Source organism: Podarcis melisellensis, assembly GCF_964234715.1.
Source record: "Podarcis melisellensis genome assembly, chromosome: 15".
Taxonomy (NCBI): Eukaryota; Metazoa; Chordata; class Lepidosauria; order Squamata; family Lacertidae; genus Podarcis; species Podarcis melisellensis.
This window is the reverse complement of record NC_138532.1, coordinates 23,436,442-23,459,188: the sequence shown is the minus strand read 5'-3', so window position 1 is coordinate 23,459,188 and position 22,747 is coordinate 23,436,442. Positions and strand designations below refer to the sequence as shown.

General features: G+C 40.6%; 1 protein-coding gene and 1 long non-coding RNA gene across 5 annotated transcripts in view; one reads left to right on the top strand and one right to left on the bottom strand.

Annotated features, from left to right (window-relative positions):
• Window positions 1-22,747, top strand: part of CLMP (CXADR like cell adhesion molecule) — a 56,526-nt gene that overhangs the window by 18,289 nt on the left and 15,490 nt on the right. The gene's annotated exons all lie outside the window — the stretch shown is intronic.
• Window positions 9,517-22,747, bottom strand: part of LOC309357711 — a 32,158-nt gene continuing 18,927 nt past the window's right edge. For 2 of the 4 annotated variants that reach the window (XR_014163180.1, XR_014163181.1), the window contains exons 2-5: window positions 14,581-15,296; window positions 13,796-13,890; window positions 11,079-11,236; window positions 9,517-9,770 (exon numbers count right to left, since the gene is read on the bottom strand). This is a non-coding gene — a long non-coding RNA (uncharacterized lncRNA). Of the gene's footprint in view, window positions 9,771-11,078; window positions 11,237-13,795; window positions 13,891-14,580; window positions 16,111-22,747 lie in introns of those variants that run through there. The other 2 variants (XR_014163182.1, XR_014163183.1) reach the window with 2 other exon arrangements.

The following is a 22,747-nucleotide window of genomic DNA, read 5'->3' as shown; positions in this document are numbered from 1 at the left end:
GAGGGGGGAAATCCTGGGATAAGATGGGGAAAAAAAATCAGGTCCACCAACTCAGGATGCTGTGGTCATTGCCACATACCACTGTCATCGCTACATAAACTGCATAACATGACAAACATCCTCCACTGATCACACAACAGCTCTGGAATGCCTTGTGTTATTGAAATATGGGAATCTTAGATACCAGTACTGCCTTGGTTTCATCTGTGACACAGGTACTAGATCCTAATGTACAATCTAGATCCCAATGTACAGTTTTATAAACAATTTGGATGAAAGTATTGAGGCGATGCTCATCAAATTTGCATATGAGACCAAACTGGGAGGGGTAGCCAATGCCGCTGAAAACAGAATTGAGATTCAAGATAAGCGTAACAGATTCAAGTACTGGGCCAAATCTAACAAAATGAATTTCAATAGGGACAAATGTTAGTTTTGGCCCAGTACCAGAATAGCCTAGAACAGCATTAGCTTTTTTTTTTGCTGCTGCACCATACTGTGGATTTATGTGAAGTTTGTGGTCTATTAAGACCCCTAGACCCTTTTTACATGTTCTACTGGTAATGAAGATGATAAAGGGCCTAAAACAGGCATCCCCAACCTTCGGCCCTCCAGATGTTTTGGACTACAATTCCCATCATCCCTGACTACTGGTCCTGTTAGCTAGGGATCATGGGAGTTGTAGGCCAAAACATCTGGAGGACCGCAGGTGAGGGATGCCTGGCCTGAAAACTAAGCCTGATGAGGAACGATTGAGGGAAATGGGTATGTTTAGCCTGATAAAGAGGAGACTGAGAAGAGATATGATAGCCATCTTCAAATATCTAATGGGCTGTCACATGCAGGATGGAGCAAGCTTGTTTTCTCCAGCTCCGGAGGCTAGGAAGCAACCAATGGATTCAAGTTACAAGAAATGATATTCAGACTAAACATCAGGAATAACTTTCTGACAGTAAAAGCTGTTCAACAGTGGAACAGGTCTCCACCAGAGGTGGCAGACTCTCCTTCATTGGAGGTTTCTAAAGCAGAGGCTGGTCATCTGTCATGGATGATCTAGTTAAGATTCCTGCATTGCGGGGGCTTGAACTAGATGAGCCCTGGTGTCATTCCAACTCCACAATTCTATGATTCTATTCTTATTTTCCTGCTTCAAAAGCTTACTCAGTGAACATTCATTTCTAACCACTCCTGTGTTATAACTCCTGTAAACAGGAAGGAAATTGTTACCATGTAGTACAGTATAAGCATTTGCTTTTGATGATCTTCGTGCTTAGTGTGCACTGAGACAATCCATACCTAATGATGTAAGAACTGGTGTCAATTCTAAATGCAACATGATGTGTTTGTAGAACAATCTGCAAAGGAGCAACAGCATATTAAGTGTGCAATACAATGTTCCATGAAATGTAGTTTTGCCATTAACAGTAAGAAAACTTCTTTTGAAAAAAGTAAGAGCTCAATGGAATGTATTCAGCGACCTTTTACTCAGTGTAGAGAGAGCCATTGGAATTCATCATGGTCATTTATTTTAATGAATGAAACTTAGCTGAACACAACCCAAGGAAAACAATACGATGTTTTTAAAATCTCATTGCAAAGAAACAAACATTTTCTTGCAAAACAAAATATCTCTAGCACCCTCAGCCAAATATCTTCATTTGCTTTTCTGGAACCTTGAGTAAGAGAGATTTGTTCATCCTTCCTTCCGGAAAGCATGTCTAAATCCTCAAGAACAGAATCCAGATGTTGCAATCTGGAATAGAAATGTTGTTTTGAGTGAAATGGCCTGAACTGCAACACAAATCTCTCTCTCTCTCTCTCTCTCTCTCTCTCTCTCTCTCTCTCTCTCTCTCTGTGTGTGTGTGTCACCAATTTTGGGACCTTACAGATTGAAAGAGCCCCACTAGGAACAAAACACGTATCATGCAAAGCAAGTTTTTCCAGTAATAATCTCTTCTATCTGAAGCTCCTCTGTAACACTCTTGAGACATTAAAACAGTGTGGAAAACAATGAATCTTATGCAATACTAATTTGCATTTAATATAAGTTGCTCTTAGGAGAACTGTTTCCTGATCTAGGTGTGACATTAGGATATTAATTTGCAGCTACAAGGGTCAAATGGGATCTGAACAAAACGCTGAAGGTTGTTGCCTCACTTCCACCTTCCCATCCACATGCTTCTAATAGTGCAAGCAGTTGCGTGTTGAGTTCCACAGTGCCACCCCCCAAATAATTACACACTTCACACATTAATTTTTGTTTAAGGTTTTTGGCATAATTTTGGCCACAACTTTATTCAAATACAAAAAATTGTGAGTGGTTGCTTAGGCATTGGTTCAGACTATCTGTCCTGGCCCTCAAGGACAGAGCTGGCCCTTCCGGACTCCACCGGAAGCCAGCGTGGGAAACAAGTATTGGATGAGAAAGTGAGGCCGGGAAACAGGCCCTCACTTCTCACCCTCATGTTCCGGTGGGGCTTGCACGGCCCAAGTCCGGCTCCACGGACAAGGACGAAAAGAATGGCAAGCCCCTGGATTCCTTTAACGGAATTCCCTTCGCATCATTTGGAGGGATAGGCACTTACCCCTCCAAGCACCAATTAACCAATGCCTAACCGCCAACCTTACAAGTTGTGACGATTTGCTACGCAGTAGGCAAAAACCAAATGGCACTAGCCAATCCGCCAGATGGCAAAATTCCTACCAGGCCCCCGCACCAAGGCGAACGACCCCATGACAGGCATAGCAAGGTCAAGCGATCCACTTAAATAAGAACCCCCCTATTAAAGGGAGGGAGGGCGGGTGTTCCGATGCAAAACGGCCAAGAGGACGTCCCCACGTCTGGCCCTTCTATTTATAACTTCTGACTCCTCCTCCAATCTTGTAACAATCAATATTCCCCAGCAACCCAATTAACCCTTAAGGCCAGGGTTGCTGATCAATTTGCCTAGTCATGGCAGGGCGGCCTGTTCCCCAACCGCAACACGTGCTCTCTGTTAGGGAGAACACGCTATATCATGTGCAGCAAAGAAATATAAAAATGGCAAGTAAAACATGTAGATTAATAGTTAAGGCATTGTGAACTAGTCCTTATTCCAGAAAATCATGACTCTTTCCACATAACATCACAATCCCACTGTGTTCCTTATGGTGAAATGTTATCCAAGTCATTTTGGCTAGAATTAAACTTATTCCATTGACGCCCTGCTGAAAAAGATGTAATAACAAGGCCAAAGGCCAGATCTAAAATTTACTGAAGGAATGTTGCAAGATAAAACCCTCTTATTATAAATAGCTGCAAATCACTTTGTTTTTAGCTTGTTAAAAATTTAACTAATTAATGGATTAAATAGCAGGTACCTTCAGATAACATATTGGGATAATGGTTAGTTGATGGTCATTGTTTGTAATATGTATGCATGTGTGTATTGATCAGTTTTTCCCAAACTTGGGTCTCCAGCTGTTTTTGGACTACAATTCTCACCATCCCTCACCACTGGTCCTGCTAGCTAGGGATGATGGGAGTTGTAGTCCAAAAACAACTGGAGAACCCCTGGTATATAGATGATAGATAGATATTGACCATGTTGATTTTTAATTGATATAAAGGTAAAGGTAAAGGGACCCCTGACCATTAGATCCAGTCGTGACTGACTCTGGGGTTGCGGCGCTCAACTCGCTTTACTGGCCGAGGGAGCCGGCGTACGGCTTCCGGGTCATGTGGCCAGCATGACTAAGCTGCTTCTGGCGAACCAGAGCAGCGCACGGAAACGCTGTTTACCTTCCTGCCGGAGCAGTACCTATTTATCTACTTGCACTTTGATGTGCTTTCGAACTGCTAGGTTGGCAGGAGCAGGGACTGAGCAACGGGAGCTCACCCCATTGCGGGGATTTGATCCGCCGACCTTCCAATCGGCAAGCCCAAGGCTCAGTGGTTTAACCCACAGCGCCACCTGCGTCCCTTAAATGATATAGTGGCATATAAATACATTTTATGGGAGGAGATCTCCTCCCCTGATAGGTTCTGTTTTAGGGTGGGCTTCCCAAAACCATAGCAGCAGTTTCTCAGAGAAAGAGAAATCACCTTTTGCATTGTTCCAAGTCCAGTATGGCCTTGCTATTTTTTTCCTACTACTTGTAGGGGGGGATGCACCCTCTTCAGTTTACCTTCCAGAAGTGTCTATAGCTATTTAGTTTCACTTTGGACTGCATTTACATAACAAAGCAGATAGTTAAGTAAATTGTCTAGCCAGATTTCCTAACAATGAATCTGGTTTGAGCTTTTTTTCTTTTCTTTTTTTCTTTTCTTTTCTTTTTTTCCTTTTCTTTTTTTTCTTTTTTGTAGTCCCATTCTTTCAGCTTTAAAATCACAGCTTGGAGAGGACCTCAAAATTCGTTTAGTCTAACCCAGTGGTTCTCATCTCACAGAGTGTGGGGAGGAAGGGGAAGGGAAAGGAAAATCTCACAGAATGGGGGAGGAAGGGAAAGGAAAATGTTAGCCGCTTTGAGACTCCTTAGGGTAGTGATAAAGCGGAATATCAAACTCTTCTCAAACTTTATTTGGCCCACGCTTTCAGAGTAAAAATTTGCTCGTGCCACACCAAAAATGTTATTAACAATAAATACATTGGAAAACAAAAAGAAACAACACTTAACAGTGCTTGATTTATATTATAACATAGAACACAACTACTTTTTAATATGATCATGGGGCATCCAGAAATTATAAAAAGTGCAGCTACATAAGAGCACAAATAATTCCAAAAATATCAAAAGGCATAACATTCAAGTGTGGGTATTGTTCCTTTGCAATTGATCTACTTCCCTAGGATGTATTTTAATATGTATCTGCATGTGAAGAAAGGCCGGCCCCTCTCGATTCAGCAACATCTTCAGAGTGTCCCGGCAACCACCCTCTTACTAAATGTTATAAACTTCCACAAAAAAGTATGAACATTGTTTAAAGGGCGGGGCTCATACTGTGGTATGTATAAAAATATTTATGCATCGGTTATTCCTCCTCTCCCATTTCATTTCAGCCCTAACTAAAAACCCATAAAACTTGCTGGAGGATGCTTTGGGTTCACAATACAATTCTAAAGCTGTTCTTAGCCTCAACCAAGTTGCATGCCGGTGTGCGAGGTAGACAGAATGGGTACAACACACGGGCCAAGTTCTGACTTCATGTGATTTGTGATCTCTGGGTTATGCCCTGATTGGTTGAATTCATCACTCTCTCTGGAGTCGAGTAGATTTTATGACCTCCTCCTGGCTGTCTCATAATGCAGAAATGTGTAAACAAGAGAGGCTGGCGTGTGGCGTTTTGCTAGGGAGCCTTGCGCCTGGGGAGCACTGGGGTTATGGAAGGAGGTCCCTGCATTAAAACTCTGGCATGGATTTCTTTTCAGCTTGTTTAAACAACAGGGCTGTGTGGAGTTTAGCTTGGGGGGAAGGAATGCGAGCTGTTTGAAATGGGAGGTTTCTCTGGGCTATGGTAGCTGTCAGATGTATGTACACAAGCCTTATCAGAACGATAGGCCTTATTTCTTTTGGCAGTTGTGCTTATTTCACCTGATTACCATTTATAGTAAATGTTTTTTAATGAGGCCTGATGTGTCTGGGCCTGCAATGACGAAGAGGCAAGATGGGAAACAGCCCAAGACTGCAAGGCACAGGGGCAAAATTCTGCTTGCTTGAAGAATTACAGACAGCTCACAAAGTAGCGAGGGCTCCTCCTCTTACTGTTTAAAATCCTGAATGAGCCACAGATCCTAATGGCCAGTGACAGTGAAGGCATGGCCCATGATGTAACTTGCTCTCCATCTAAAAGGAGCGAAGATCAGGACATTCCCTGCCACTGGCAGAGGAGGCCATCAAAGGTCAACCAAGCACAGCATGTAAAGAAGGCAGTTAGCTGTTGTAGTTATGTCCACTAAATGACAAACACCTCAAGTACTTCCTAGGAAAATGGGATGTTATTTATATGTGACAGGATCCAGCCAAAGTTAAATATTTTTGTGCCCTATCGATATGATCATGTGCATAACTCTCCTACTCAAATCCACATGCACTAACTGCTTGACTTTGCTTGGATCATGCCGTCACTATGGGGCATAGCTGTCAACTTTTCCCTTTTCTTGCAAGGAATCCTATTCGGACTAAGGGAATTTCCCTTTAAAAAAGGGAAACATTGACAGCTATGCTATGGGGTGGGGGCTGAGGGTGGGCTAGATGCCTTTTTTTGTGTGCCCAGGTTAAGCCTCCAGAGGGGCACCATTGAGGCTGCCAGCCTGTGTTGGTGTGTACAGAAATGCGCATGAGGGGTGCCAAACCAGATCTTTGACCAGAGTGAAATAAAGCCTAGTTTCACCCCTGATCATGCCCACAGCATTACCTTAGCATGGGACTACTTTGAGAATGTATTTGGATACAAAGAAATCCCCAATGCCTATTTTTTAAGAGGTAGAAATAATTCTGCTTTGGACACTGAACAAGATATTCTGTATAGAGAACAACAAGAAGAGCTGCGGCCAATTCAGATTTGAAACCTGGCACAGCATCACTGTGTGCATGGCTTATGAAAGAACATAAAATACATTTCTAGCTCTCGTGGTTGAGGAAAAATGTAGCAGAAGGTCAAGACTTTATTTTGATGACCCTGCTCTGTTTTTAGGGGCCTTGTGGGCTTGAGATTTTGCAAAGTCCTTATATTTTTCTTCTTCAACTGGCTGGGGTTCAAAATTGTCTAAGTGTGTGGGTCGCAGTCTGTACAAAATGTACAAAAGCCAATTTAGTCCCAAAAAACCTTGACTAACCTAGGTTGAATACACTTATCTTCCAAGTCATGTAGGATTCTTCATTTCTCCCTGTGCTGGTTATATGCATGATGGCACAAGTCTTCACTCCTGGCCATGCATTTCTCCTTCCCACTCTCTTGGAAGCCTACCTATGCGCAAGGTCTTTAGCAGCATGACCTTTCCATGTCCATGTTAAAGTTACAGTGCTTTGCATCACTTCAGCTAAGAAAGTATTCATGTTTGGAAAGTGGAGCAAAGACAGCTGAAAGAACCTAGAATTTCATGCTTAGTGTGAAAATGACCTGCAGCTCTGGAAGACAGGCTTCTGTTAAAAGATATATTACATTTCCACAGCACTTACACCACAATGTTTTATACCTGGAAAATGTAAATGAGCATCAAAGGAGCTGACCTGATTAATCATAAGTAACAAAACTCTTAAACGACCCACATAGCTGCAAAGTATTTGGAACTTCTATATTATTTCAATTTTGAACTTCTTTTGAACTTCTATATTATTTCAAGATCAGATTCAACCAACCAGACCCACCAGAGGAAGCCCACACAAGGGCTTCCTTCCACCCTCTAAATTGGCCAGGGGGTTAGGAAAACCACCAGAAGAGTGGGGGGGGGGGGAGGGGAGAGAGGAGATTATTCCATTTGACAGTCTGAAATGTTTGTGCTGATGAAACAATCACCTTAGCACTACAATGAATTCCTCCTTAAAATTAATGATTTTTTAAATTTAATATCAGTTTTATTTTTAATTATTTGAACATTGCATGTTTCCTATTGTACAACTCTAGCATAAGAGCATCAGAATAAATTGCTTCTATTCAAATGTGGTGGACAAGTTTTTCTCCTCCCTCTCCCATCCCTGTCATGCCATCTACATTTTCCTTGTACTGGAGAAGTCCCAATGAAATTCAACAACAGTCAGCAAGACTACCACAAAAGATCTAGTACAACCTAAAAAAACCATGTTTCAGAAAACAGAAATCCTAAACCCTTCACTGCAGGAGACTGCTTTACATTTTGCTCTAATAATCAATGCCCTTTGAAATGCAATTGAACTCATAGCTTCCTCATAGATCTGGAAGCTACAGCAAAGAACCATAAGCCAGCTATGCGTTTCTCTAGATCTCTTTATAACTTCTAAATTAATGAGTGGAATTTATTCCCAGCAGTACAACATTGCTGTCACCAGCAAAGAGAAGGCGATGACATTAAAAAGTAATTGACATTAAGATGGCTATGACATTAACATTAATTATGTTTGATACATGCTTGAGGTGGAATCTATTAAGACTCCGGGCTTCAAGCTTCAGCACATTCAGACATTTAGTCTTTCCCTTACTTCTTGCCTGTTATACTTTTTTTCTACTTTTGATTTTCTCCCTGTAATGGGGCACTACGAATGTGTGGGTATTCTGTATAAGCCTATTTCAAGATAGAGGACGTATTTTGTAAAGCCACAGAGTTTAGGTTACATTGCTGGATTAAATTCTCAGAATGAACTTTGATGAGAAATGTCAAGGGGATTTTGTTCCTGTTTCATTGATAATGCCACAATTCCCTTTGCGGACACAATCCAGTCTTCAGGAGGAAAGAAACATAAAAACAAGGCAAGGTTGTAGGGTTCAAGCCCACCAGCTTGGCCCCCCTGGACAGTGGATGCCTGGGGCCATGTGTGTGCAGTCTGCTCCCTCACACCCAGTCTCCTGGGTCAGGTCTGACTCAGGAGGCAGAGAGAGGAAGGCAAGTTGCAGCAGCATTGCCACTCCTTTCCACAGCTGGGCAGCACACCTTGCACGGCTGGGCGCAGTGGGCTCCCATATCATGTCTGATGGACATGCAAAAAGATGTGGGAATTTTGGGAGGAAATTTATAACAAATTTAAAAAGATGTTTAAAGTCTCGTTCCCCCCAAAGCATTCCTCTTAGGGATCATTGGGAATGAAATCCCAAGACATTTTGAGAAAATCTTTATGTATGCCACCATGGCAGCAAGAGTCTTGGTTGCCCAGATCTGGAAAATGGAGACCTTACCAACAAAGAGAGACTGGTTGATCAAATTGATGGTGTATGCGGAGTTGGACAAGCTGACAGGTCAGATAAGAGATCAAACAAAGCAAAAATTTAAAAATGATTGGACTATATTTAAACAGTATTTGAAAGACCATTATGGAGAATTGAATTTTTTTGACTAACTCCTGTAAGGAAAAAATCGTAAAATATAATGACATTAGCTTACCAAATAAAAAGTTGTGTCAGGAGGGGCAGTTGATTAAGTAAAACTGAGAACCCAAGTAAGAAGGGGAGGGAAGTCAAATGCAAATGGATTACAATTGAATCAAACAAATAAGTATGTATTTTTGTGTTTCTTATTTCCTTTATTATGTTCTATAAATATATGTTTAACCTACAGGAAAACCAAGTTATGACAATGTGATGTGATGAATGTATGTTTAAAGAAACTAATAAAAATGAATTGCAAAAAAAGGGAGAATATCTTCCACCGCTGGGTGTGCTGACATCAGGTGCACACACCCCCACGATGCAAAAATTTGTGGGTGCCCTCCCCCTTCATGGGGAATGTTGTGGGGGCTGGAGCACCCCCAGTCCCTCACACTCAGCGTCTATGGTGGGGTTGATGCTTTTCCATTATCTACATGGGTGCAAATCTAGTGTTTGGGACAAAAGGAGAACAAACGAAAGTTGGGGGGGGTTGTCTTCTGCTATCCATGTGATTCTCACGCCTAACACTTTATCAAATTATAATTTTGTGCGACATAAAGGCAAGTACTGAAACTACTTGTATCTTGTTACAATAATGCAGCCTGTTTTCTACACATCTGCCACCCAATACATAAAAGTGTCTTCTTTCTGCCTAGTTGTCACCGAATTCTTCCAAATGGCAGTGGCTCAGCATGGACAAAGGTCAGGCATAATAGGGGCTGTCTTCCTGCACTATCTAAAGAGGATAAAGGAAATTAGAATTACAAATACTGATTTCAGTATTTACAATTAAAACTAGATTTTGCAGCTTATTTTAAATAAATATGCAACATTCCTTATATCTGCTTTTTATGATATATGCATCTTTCCTCTCTCCACATTCTTTCCAGCTTTCCTGATATTTTATAAGAAAGTGTGCTTTATAAATTTTAATAAATTAAACAAAACCATCCTATAGTAGAGCCCCCTTTCTCCCTTGATATCCTGCCACCTCTCCTTTTCTATGATGTGCTTCCTTCATTCCCCTTGTCCAAGTCCTTCTGCCCACCCTGTTCCTCTCTGTAACAGAACTTAACCAACCACCGATGTCAAGACAGTTCACCACCAAATTGTTTAACATGTTACAATATAAACTGTAGCGTACTTTTTTTAAAAAACCACCATAGACAATGATGGAAGTTCACACTCTTAGCGGGATGTGCGTCACTTTGCCCTTTATTCAAGGAGATTCTCATTCCTGTAGGAAAGCTTCATTTTTGTTCCCCTGATTGCATTTGTATTATGTCCTTGAGAATGCATCTGTGTCTGAATTTTCATTCCTGGCCCAACAGTTTCTTTGAATTGCCATTATAACACATATAACGCACAGATCTCTCCAAACATACCTTTTGCAGATGGGTGCTCAAATTTCCATGACACCCACACAAAATTGAAAAATGGAAGTTATACCTTTTTTCTTTACAAAAAAAAAATTATGAGAACATTATCTTAGGTTACGTGCTTATGTGAGGAAAATCAGCCCTAAATCAGACACAAACAGACCCAATTCTATTTAACATTTAGGAATCATAGTGCAAGCCTGTGTTTAACAAGTGAGTGTTCATGGCTCAGTCAATATTTTCTTTATTTTCAGAATAACAGTTTTTGTGTGCATTTCTGCTCTCTGAGGAATATGTGGATTTGGCTGAGAGAAATAAAGTATCTTACAAAAATCCAAAGCCACCTACAGGCCTACATCTGAGCTAGTTCCACCACCTAAGCAGTTTCAATACCACAAGAAAACAGTAGTAGCTAAAAATATTAAATATCCCCCTTTTCTTCCATCATATGCCACTTCCTCATTTCCTCCTTGCAGTGGCATCATTGGAAAGCAGCCTGACCCAACTCTATAATTTGTTTGCACAACCAAACAAAAACAAAGCGAGAAAAATATAGCTAGTTCATACAATACCAGGACCCAATACAAGCCACAATGGACTTGTCAGGACAGTAGGTCCACAGGGGCATGTGACTCAAACCAGACATTATTTAGGAAACAGCTTACCAAGGGAGTTTGCCCAGGTCAAGACGGGGTGAAGCTGATTTAACGGGAAGCTGACCAAGGAAGTCTATACTTAAATATCCAGGAATGGTCATGGACAGATCTGTGTCCGCAAAGTCAAGATGCCCTACTTTGAAGAATGGGTAATTCTGAAACAAAACCTAGGAAGGTATAAAGACTTAAGAAGACAAACATATGAGAGTTGTCAGCCACGGGATTCCTGGGGGTTTGCCCTTTCTCATATATATAGGAATTCTAAACTGCCTTTCATCAAACTAAAAATCCTAGAATAGCTCTCAGTTGCACTTCACTGTCATCTATCTGATAATGTCTACCCATCTAAACAGGTCTTTCTACCTTCACAGCCCATAGTAGCTTTGAAGACTGGTACTGGAAGTTGTGGGGAAATATATTTACAGATGTTCACTACATTATCCATTTTCAGTGTCAGATATGAGAATAAGAAATAACGTGGAGAAAATTGAAAATCTAATTTTGGGAAGCATACCCAAAATATTGATGACAGAATGGCTGCAGTACTTTGAGGGCATTACTTTTACTCCCAGGGAACAGGCAACATCATGGGAGTAAATGTGAAGTCTGGAAGCACTCTATATCCACAGAGCCTCTCTTTAAGCTAAATGTTGTGCTACTCCTTAAGCCACAGCAGAACTGTGATGTCTGCTTCACAAACAACTGTAAACAGCGCATTGGAATCTCAGACCGATAGCAGCTATAAGCTTCTTTTTCTTTTAATTTTTTTTATTCAAACAAGCAACAAAACATTAAGCTAAAAGTAATAATAAAAGCAGTCATAAAAGCAGGAAGAATAAAATTATAGGATAATAAAATAATAGTGTGTTTCCGAGCACAATTCAAAGTGTTGGTGCTGACCTTTAAAGCCCTAAACGGCCTCGGTCCAGTATACCTGAAGGAGCGTCTCCACCCCCATCATTCTGCCCGGACGCTGAGGTCCAGCGCCGAGGGCCTTCTGGCGGTTCCCTCATTGCGAGAAGCAAAGCTACAGGGAACCAGGCAGAGGGCCTTCTCGGTAGTGGCACCCACCCTGTGGAACGCCCTTCCAGCAGATGTCAAAGCGATAAACAACTACCTGACATTCAGAAGACATCTTAAGGCAGCCCTGTTCAGGGAAGTTTTTAACGTGTGATATTTTACTGTATTTTTGGTTTCTATGGAAGCCGCCCAGAGTGGCTGGGGAGGCCCAGCCAGATGTGCGGGGTATAAATAATAAATTATTATTATATTATTATTATTATTATTATAGTTGTAATAATTCATAGAAGTCTTAAAAATGAATGAGTGGTGTAAAATATATTCCATAGCAGAATAAAAGGTAGAAGGTTCATGTTTCTTCCAAACATGAATTTTGCCAAATAAATTCATATTTAGTGGGAATGTGCCAACTGTGAGATTGTTTCTTTTTTAAAAGTATAAAATGCACGTCGGGTGGTTTTAGCAAACCTTTGCCAAGGGATAACTGATTGGCCTTAGGATCTTCAAGATGAAACTGTGGGTTGGCTCTGTCACCAGGGTTAGGGTCACCAGGCTTATATGCTGTGTCCCTAACCCGGTTGGCTAATTAATGAACAAAGAAAACACATTAATTTTGAATTTGCATTTCACAAATGAAGCTTAAGATAAACAACCTTCTACCTGTGAACAAGCCTTCTACCTGTGAATTCTGGAGCTCAGCAGGCGCTTCAAGTGAGGAACAGAAAAGTATTTGGAATTATAGATAATCAGTCAAGACTACAGACATACTGTGCCCACCTCCCATTCGTATATGCTATGCCAGAATATGTAATGCCCCACCAAGAAAATGGAACACTGTACTAAAATAGATATCCAAGGTTCATTCTGTCAATATAAGGACCCAAACTGCCTTAACTCTGAAAATCTTATTCAGCATTAACCCTGCTTGCCTAATCTTTTCTGCATCCTGACACATCTCAGATCTCCTGACTTAAAATTTCGGACTTGGATACTTGATTCTTGCCCATCAGTGCACTCTGTCTTGTCTTCCTGACTCTACTGAATGGGTATCAGCTTAAATCTAAATACTCTTGTTGTATCTGCTACTAGCATTAAGGTACCTGAGAATTACTATGCATTTGGCTTAAACTCATCTCTAAGCCTACAAATGATTAGGTTTCTCTGTCCCATTCTATCCTACATTAGCTAGGAACGCAGGTGGTACAAATAAAACAAGATCTCAAATAAGCTTTGTTTTCTCTGATGCAAAAAATTGTATTTATTTTTCTAATACCATCAAATACTGCTCTCAATTTCACACGTGTATTTGCTTTTGCATTAATCCAAACAGGATAGATCACTGTATGATTTATCAAAACAATACCACTTCCCAAGAGAGCTCATCTTGTGGAGTTGGGGGGAATGCCACAGGAAAAAAAATCATAAGCATTAGTAAAGTTACACTGTTTTCACCAATTTTGAGAGCTACCTTTGTGCAACCTCTGGCTGCTGTTCTTTGTTGCCCCTCCCCTCACTGTAGAGAACTGTTGTTCCCTGAGGCTGAGAGTCACTGTTCTATGTGCTATGAAAAGAAGAGTCACCAATGAGACAAAATGAGTTGATTTAAATGTTTGCACTGAAGTTAAAATGAATAAGGCAGGCATTGTTTCAAAACTACTCATTTCTCTCCCCCCCCAAAAAAATCACCTAATGTATGCATACGATACCTTTGCAAAAATGCTCATTAATGTCAGTTTTTTGCCATTTTGTCAGTTTAGCAAATTAAAGTTTAAGATGATTTCAAAACGGAGCATTTCCTTTCCTCCCCATTTAATAACAACAACAACAACAACAACAATAATAATAATAGTAATAATAAATTTTATTTGTATCCCGCCCTCCAGGCTCAGAGCGGATAACGTCTTATAAATAAGACAATATTCATTATACAATATACAAATAAAATAACATTCAACATTCATTAAAATAATATAGAATACAGTAATATTAAATATCAGCATTTCAAAATTAAACAGAAATAGACTCTGAACACTTACAATAAGTAATTTCTAAAAGAAGTTTTTTAGCTAACTATGAAGTTCATTTTGAGGCCTCCAAGAATCTTTATCAAGTACAAATGAAAGAGGGCCAATCTAACTGACATTGTATTCAATGGAACTTCTAAAAACATTCTGCTGGTGTTATTTGTGTGCATATCAGCTGGAGGGGGGTGGATCCTGAAAACCTGATCCACAATCCATCCGCAACTAAGAGGTGTTGTAACTCAAAAGTACTTTTTGCAATAGTGGGCTCCCTAGGCACAAAGGAAAACGACCCCTCTACCCCTTTTTCCTAGGCTAAGGTACATATACTTCCTCTGACCTTCATAGAATGTGCTCCTTGGTAACATGGCTGGCCTTTTCACATCTAATTAGTAGATATGCTCTGCAGCAGCCCACGTGAAGCAACATTTGTTCTGGTTCAGCATGTTAGAAACATTATGCTCACTCACTCACCCAAGCTCAATGACATCTCATAGCTCTCAGCTGAAGCATCTTTCTGTTCAGGTCACTGATAGCAAGATGGCTGCTTATGCAAAAGGTCTTTGCAGCTTCAGCCAAACCTAGGGCATCTTCACTCTGAAACTGGGACAAGTGCCCAATGGAAGCTGCAAAGGTCACAGGAATGCTTGTTGGGACACAGTACAAGTTTATTCTTGTTCAGGGCTTTCCTCAGACGACATCCCTAGGCTCTTTGGCCTTAGCTAGAGGAGAAAACATCAGAGGCTGTGTGTGTGTGTGTGTGTGTGTGTGTGTGTGTATGCGTAGACACACAAATAGAATGAGAAAAAAGAGTGATTGGGGACAAAACCTATAAAAACTAGGCAGGGGTGGGGCTGTTAAAAATAAGGCAGCAATAATCAGGTTCACTTCAGAAGGAAAAACAGTGTTGTGAGGAATGTGAATATAATAGACACCAGCATAGCTCAGAGACATGATAATCTAATCAATTTATTACTATATATGCCTGAGGAGAGCCTCAGCATAGGATACGTGATATTAATTATTTTCTGTGTATACAGAGGAGTATCCTCTGATCCCAGCAAAATGACTTCTGTAGATATGTAGATTAGATGGTTAAGTAGACTCACCATGGCCTAGCTCCTGAACACCTGATTTACCACTGCCTCAAAGATATCAGTTTAGTGGAACCACTGACACAGAATACCTGTGGTGAAAAAAAATGTACTAGAGGCACTTAAAAAAAACACCACCCCACCTCCAGCCCAGTCGCCCTTCAGTAACAAACATATTCAACTTGGAGAACCCGAAATATACTTCTCTTTCTGGTTTGGATAGGCTAGGAAGAACTTTGGAATGACCTGTCTAAAGGTACTGAGAATCCCACAATACTTTTTATGCTAGGTGACTTTTGCATGAGGAACTGCATTCATAGATATGCACACCACAAGGATGAAAGTAATCAATATATAAATCCACGGTTACTGAAACTGTACCACACAAAAATATCTTAATGATACAGACTCACATTCTCTAGTCTACAGTATAAGGAACGTGGGGGAGTGGCTGTTGTTGTCATTCATATTTTTGCCCAGAGGAAATCTGTGGTCATCCATGCATGTTTTGGAATAGGTGGGAATATGAAAAGTGACACAGAACATTAGGCATTCATTTTTGTCTCATATTAGCAACACTTGTAGTGGGTACGTGAACTGTCATATCTTGTTATGAGAAAGTATTGGAACATAACTGAGCACTTCACTACTGTAACTTGAAAATGGCTAACAGGGAATGAAGCTTGTACCTGAAAAGGGACTTTCATTGATTGTGATGGAAGGTACACCAAGGTTACTTCTTAAGATCCAACGTGCATGTGTTTCAAAATAAAGCTTTTTCCCAAATGCAAAATCACTCTGTTAGAATTTGGCAAGGTTTATATCTAGCATTATCATTTTAATGTCAAATGTCTCCATATAAATATGACTCGTCTAGTAATTAATTTTGATGGCTTAAAAAAAATTCAGATCACTGCAAATGTCATGCAAACTACCAGCTGGACCTGGATTTTAAGCAGAACTAAACCAGACCCAGTGCCAGCAGTAAGAGTTCAAATCACACGGACCCTAGTCTTTAGTACGAAGCAGGATCCATGGAGGAGTCAGGCAGACCTTCAATCCCACCAAAAATTAACAGATCCAGCCACATTGCTAAATTCAGCCAACCTTCAGGAGCTGCTTCAGATACAAGTGATCACAGTGTGCAGCTCCAGTGTTGGTTTAATTTATTTATATGCTTCCTGTCCACAGTGAGCTGTGCCCAAAGCAGTTTATCAAAATACAAAAAAGGGGGGAGGGCAGGAGCCAGTCTGCAAAAGATAAATTCAAACAGGGCAAAATCAACAATTCAACAAAACGCAGAATAGATTCAATATTACGAAAGAAATACTCTAGACTTAAAAGACATAAGAGCAAAAAGGAAGTTATCAGACAATAAAGTTCCAGCTGCTGATGCTGGTCTTACTGCACTGTCAAGGAACTTCAGCAACCTTTCATAGGGGGAGGGATCTTCTCCCCAGACTAGAAGATTTACAGCCGGCCCCTTCATCTCTCCGCTGGAGATTGTTTGGGTCTCTAGTGGCAACAATCTGCTTGATGACTTACTGGCCATTACAGTCCTATTGTATTTTCTATTGAATTGGTCACTTACAGTCAGGTCAACATAAAGGTGCTAAGTTCTATGTCAAGAACTGGGTAGCTGTCTTGGAATAAATGTAACTTACATGCCCCATCGGTGTAGGAACAACAGATTTCTCAAAACGCAGCTGAATAGAAGGGATAAATGCCAACACTCAGCAACAGAGCGGCATGTGTATTTTCACTTGCCTCTACGCACAAACTTTACATACTGTTTTGTCTCTGAGGGGCAACAGCATCTGCTGCCTTCTGCATCACACTTTTTGCTAGTGTTATCCTGCACAGACATTGGTCTTGGAAATATCCACATCTTGCCTCATGTTGCCTTTTGCTGTGTGGTAAACTTTTAGCGACATGTGCTTCTGAACACCTATTCCACCCCTCTTCACTTTTCTACTGCTATACAAGAAATGTTTGGTGTTCAGATATCATACTAGTACAGTGGTACCTTGGGTTACATATGCTTCAGGTTACATACGCTTCAGGTTACAGACTCGGCTAACCCAGAAATATTACTTCGGGTTAAGAACTTTGCTTCAGGATGAGAACAGAAATTGGGCTCCGGTGACACGGCAGCAGTGGAAGGCCCCATTAGCTAAAGTGGTGCTTCAGGTTAAGAACAGTTTCAGGTTAAGAACGGACCTCCGGAACGAATTAAGTACTTAACCCGAGGTACCACTGTTCTATTATATCTAGAGGACACCTGAATAGCTGACACAAGCAAGTGTATAATGTCACCGGAACCAGACAGGTTGTTGGACAAGTACCTTGCCATGAGGTAAACATGTCTGAAAGTATTAAATAGCAATAAGTAAGAAAACTTCTGCGTACATGCTGAGGCTTTTTCTCATTCGTAGATCTTTGCCTTCCGTAGTGCAGAATGGTGACAATCTTATAATGGCCTACAGAAGGACAAATTATAATTAAATCTAATCATGTTTACCTAATCCAACAATTATAAGATAGGTGGCTCAGGGCATCCTTGTGGGAGAGTTATGTATTTGTCATAGAATAGGTAAAAGTTTAATTTTCTGGCTTAGGGACTTGAACCAGCAGTTGATTGAACTAAGGGCTAATTTGATCCTTTATAAAACAACTTCCTTAGCAGACAAAATCACTGTTAAGATCAGTCACAATCCCAGATCATCATGATGATGCAGAATACACTGTACACGTATACTGCATTTGGCATCCATCTGTCTCAAAAGACAATGGAGTGCACTTCTGGGAGTGACGTCAAACCCTGGAGAATCAATCCCTGCTGTTACTGCACAGACCAGTAACTCATATCTGCTGCCTAATCTAATGCATTGTTTTTGTTGTGTTAGTAGCACCAAAGCGATCTCTCTGTGGCACAATCCTGGGCAGTGTGTATGAAGGTCCTGGGCTGCCCGGACGGCAAGCCCCTCGCTGATGGGCCAAAGGAAAGCAGAGCAATACATCTGTCACCAGCTTGGCTGGAAGGAGGGATTTGTTGTTGTTGTTTAGTCGTTTAGTCGTGTCCAACTCTTTGTGACCCCATGGACCAGAGCACGCCAGGCACTTCTGTCTTCCACTGCCTCCCGCAGTTTGGGCAAACTCATGCTGGTAGCTTCGAGAACACTATCCAACCATCTCGTCCTCTGTCGTCCCCTTCTCCTTGTGTCCTCCATCTTTCCCAGCATCAGGGTCTTTTCCAGGGAGTCTTCTCTTCTCATGAGGTGGCCAAAGTATTGGAGCCTCAGCTTCACAATCTGTCCTTCTAGTGAGCACTCAGGGCTGATTTCCTTAAGAATGGATAGGTTTGTTCTTCTTGCAGTCCATGGGACTCTCAAGAGTCTCCTCCAGCACCATAATTCAAAAGCATCAATTCTTCGGCGATCATCCTTCTTTATGGTCCAGCTCTCACTTCCATACACTACTACTGGGAAAACCATAGCTTTTACTATATGGACCTTTGTTGGCAGGAAGGAGGCATATGAGACACCATCTAAACGTCTTAGGGACTCTACTCCAGATTCTTGTAGGGTTTACCCCTCAGCCTATTCTTAATATCCTTTCCCATCTAGTCATTCATCATAGTCTCCCTTCAACCAGAATTATTAGGTTTGATATGTGCAATATTCAGATGCAGGGCAAGGTTTAGCAACCCAAATATATTGGGCTTTCTGTTAACTATGATCTTAACCTGAACATCTGACAAGCAAGTACATGCACCCATCTGCCCTCCATCTCTCTTCCCTTCCCTAGGAGTTTGTACCTGCAACTGAAACAAATTGGATAAATGCCTCGGGTATTCCTGTCTCCAGCTGCAGCTGTAATAACTGCAGACAATTTTCTTGTACAGTACTGTCAAGTTCTCTGTGAAGGTCTGAACATCAGAGGCTATAATTTACCTGCTGTTTGGTATGTTACAATAATCAGGAAAAAACTGTTTTGTCTGTTGAGAGGGCACCAAGCCTGTCAGGCAACAGGAAACAAGACTTTGCAATGCTCATAAGATAAATATTTTGTAAACAGTTAAAATTGGAAGACATTGCTCAAAGCAGACATTATCAGCTGTTGACTGCCATGTTATTAGATTTCTCATATTTTACTAGCAATACATATTGGTATAAAATATGAAGAAAAAACAGCTGTCATTCCAAAACTCTTTCCAGTTTTCAGTGTGATTTCTCAAGTAAGCTGGTCTGACACATAATGCTTTCTTCAGCTTCTACCCCAAGAAGCTTGATTATGATGGCTGTTCGGCCACATTTAAAGGTAATATTCTTTTATTTATGACATTCTGCCAACAACAGAACAGCAGCAATCTCCAGTCCACTTTTCCATCAGCAATTCCACTTTAATACTCTCTCAAAATTTCATTGTACATTCTGTCCTAGTACAGCAACTTTTGTGAAGGAGCCAGGAAAATAATGGTCACTTCCCCACCTACACAGCTGTTGACCACCCATGATTCAACAGGTATATATATATCTGAACAGTACCCATCATATTTCCACCTTATAACTGCTTCTGATTGGTATGTGTGTGGGCGGGAGGTATTTAATCTTTAAATCTACAATTTGTTCTTTATAGTTTGATTTGGTCCTTACTAATTTCTTTAGCTTCAGACCTCAAATGCCCCATGATGCTTAAGAGAGCAAAGAAATTTACTTTCATTTTATCTTTGTGTCACTTGAAACTTCAAGCGCATGTGATTCAAATTAGGCAGGGCCTCTGAGCACCATGTTTTATATTGACGGGCCTCTCTGTCCTCTTTGTTTTGAGCCTAGCTAGCTGCTCCCTTTGGGAGCTGACTGCAATAAAATATTTTTTTTAACCAGACACTTCTGACTCTCTACCAAATTCCTGAAACCACAGATCAGACTAGGAAAGCAGGCTGCAAGCATCATGCATGTGGGGCCGGGTCTCACTTATTCTGAGCGCTCACACTCTCGGGAGAAGGTGACCTATAGCCTCTCTTCCATTGCTAGCCAAAGAATACAAAGAGCAGATGTCCCAGTATGTACATCGTCTGGGCATAACTGAGTGATTATCCCACAGAATGTTCCAACTCATTTCCAACTTTCTCCTCCTCTGCAAGAAAAAATCTGCAAAAAAGGAACCACTTGCACATTGGCTCAACATTTGACGTTATTAAGGATAGCAAAATTAAAGTTTAAGTGAAGAAAAGGAAGCCTGAAAACAGAATTGAAGCCAATGTTAGTTATACTTAGTAGTCCCATTAAAATTAACGAGCATGATTAACTTAGGTTCATTAATTTCAATGGGTCTACTCTGAGTAGAACTTACTTGGCTACAACCCAGTTTTTAATGTGTCATTTTTTGTTAGAATTAGAATTAGATTCACAGAACTCTGAAAAAAATAATTATCCAGGTTAATCTACACAATATTTTATTCTTGTCACAGCCCATGGTGTTTGTAGGCATTATAACATTGAAGTGAAAATTCATCACAAGGAACAGCAGGAGGGTGGTTAAGATACCACTTGATCTAATATAAATATAGTTGATAGCATCAGGACCAATGCAGAAGAAAGACCCAAAAGGAGAAGCATTTCAAGAAAAAGCATTTCCTGAGAGTATGCAATGTTTTGCTAAACTGGGAATGAAACATCAATTTCTTCTATGGCTGTATGGCAGACTGTCAGTGTCTCTCTGTATCCATCTTTAACAAATTAATAACTATTATGACAAAATTGCTTAAGACTGAGTTTTTCAATGGGTGCAAGGTAGGACAGACGTGAACACCATACAGTACCAACTGCTTACATGAAAGCCCTGCCTCTTTAAAAGGCCAGTTGTTTCACATAGGATTTTATGGAATCAAACTCCCTGTAGATAAAAAGGATTTTCAAGATGCTTGGGGTTCAAAGGTGAATCCAATTTGCATAGTGAAGAAGCTTGCAGTGTGTATCACAATCCATTTTATCTCCTACCTACGTGCCTTCTTAGTTAACCCTTTCAAGCATAAACTGTAGGCTCAATTAATCAAAGTCTTTAAATACAACCTTAGCTAGAGAATAGAAACAGTTTGATGGTTTGTTTGTTGTTGATGTTTAGTTGTTTAGTCGTGTCTGACTCTTCGAGACCCCATGGACCAGAGCACGCCAGCCACTCCTGTCTTCCACTGCCTCCCGCAGTTTGGTCAAACTCTTGCTCAGACTTGATGGTTAGGCTCCCCCAAACTATTTTGAGAAATCTGAAAGTTCCTTGCCATTAGATTTTCAGGTCTTAAGTTAGGTAGCACTTTCTTCAGAATCACTGACACTAAATTCAAAAATACATGCTATTTCTTCCCCAGATTTTAAGTTTACCAAATTATAAATGTAGCTTACAAATAGAAACTCACATACATTTGCACTGACCTGGTTGAATTCTGAGAACATATATACTGTACACTAGATTATGATTTATCACATGTGATCAAGAAACGGGAGGGGGGGGGGGAGAGAGAGAGAGAGAGAGAGAGAGAGAGAGAGAGAGAGAGAGAGATAACAAGCTCAAACGCCCATGGCCTTTGGGTGAATTCTGCCCTCTTAGAAACACAAAGTACTATTAAAAATGTGTATTTTATCCACACCATTTATTTTAATTTTCTCCACCTCAATGCCATTCATGAAGCCAAATCTGAGCAGATTCGCTGCCATATGCTTTGATTTCAGATTGCAATGACAAGGTCTAGCTCAGTGGGGAATATGGACCTGGTTCCTGGGCTGTTTAACTACCGGAAGTGTTAACTACAACTGGGGAGAGGGGGAGCATATACAGCAATATGCACTGTGTTGTGTGTAAAAATGGAACACTGTTTTCACACAATTTCACCGATTCAGTGAAACTTCTCGCAGTATTTTTGAAAAAACAAACAAAGGATGCCTGCCAATGAACAAATTCTGTGTAGTTATGTGCGCTTTCAAGGGATCGCATTTCAATTTTCTATATACCCGGCATAGTTTTCAAAATGTACAAGTATGTTCAGGGTGGGAATAGAAAAAGCTGCTAAGATTGCGATCGTTCAAAACAACAGTCTTCTTTCTCCTCCCAGAATATTAGATTCTCACTTAAGGGACTCCCGTGTTAAGTCATGGTAATTAATTTTCAAATAAGTAACCCTAATGTGCATTCTGACACGCTTCAGTCACGAGAAAAAAAGGTAACATGAAAGGCCTGAACATTTTGATTGTAATCTTATCACCCTATCATTGGCTATAGTTATCTAAGGGTCATCCCCCTTTTTTATCAAAATAAATTGTCTATGCACAACTAAGGTCTTTGTTGCTACTTTGCCAACAGTGAATTCAGCAGAAATTTTCTGCATACCTGGGAGGCTAGGATTTATCCTGAAAAGGTGAATGCAAGAATGTGTGTGTGTGTCACTCTCATTGTTCCTGTTTCCTCAAACTAGTGTTATAAGAATTCTAAGGTCTCAAATATAGAATAAATGTTCATAAATGTCCAAGGCAGACACATACATAAGTAT